This window comes from Oryzias melastigma, linkage group LG11, assembly GCF_002922805.2.
Source record: "Oryzias melastigma strain HK-1 linkage group LG11, ASM292280v2, whole genome shotgun sequence".
NCBI classification, from domain to species: domain Eukaryota; kingdom Metazoa; phylum Chordata; class Actinopteri; order Beloniformes; family Adrianichthyidae; genus Oryzias; species Oryzias melastigma.
In genome coordinates, this window is record NC_050522.1 from 20,626,029 (window position 1) to 20,626,246 (window position 218).

Genomic DNA, 218 nt, shown 5'->3' on the forward strand with positions numbered 1-218 from the left:
TGTTTGTTATTGACTAGTTTTTATTTTCTCCTTATTTTCTGCAATGCCGGGTTTTCATATTATTATTATTATTATTATTATTATTATTATTATTATTATTATTATTATTATTATTATTATTATTATTATTATTACCAGTAAATTCCTTTTTTACTCATGTAATTCTTACTCCACACCAACTGGGGGCGGTAATTCACCAGAGAGACATTGACAAAACG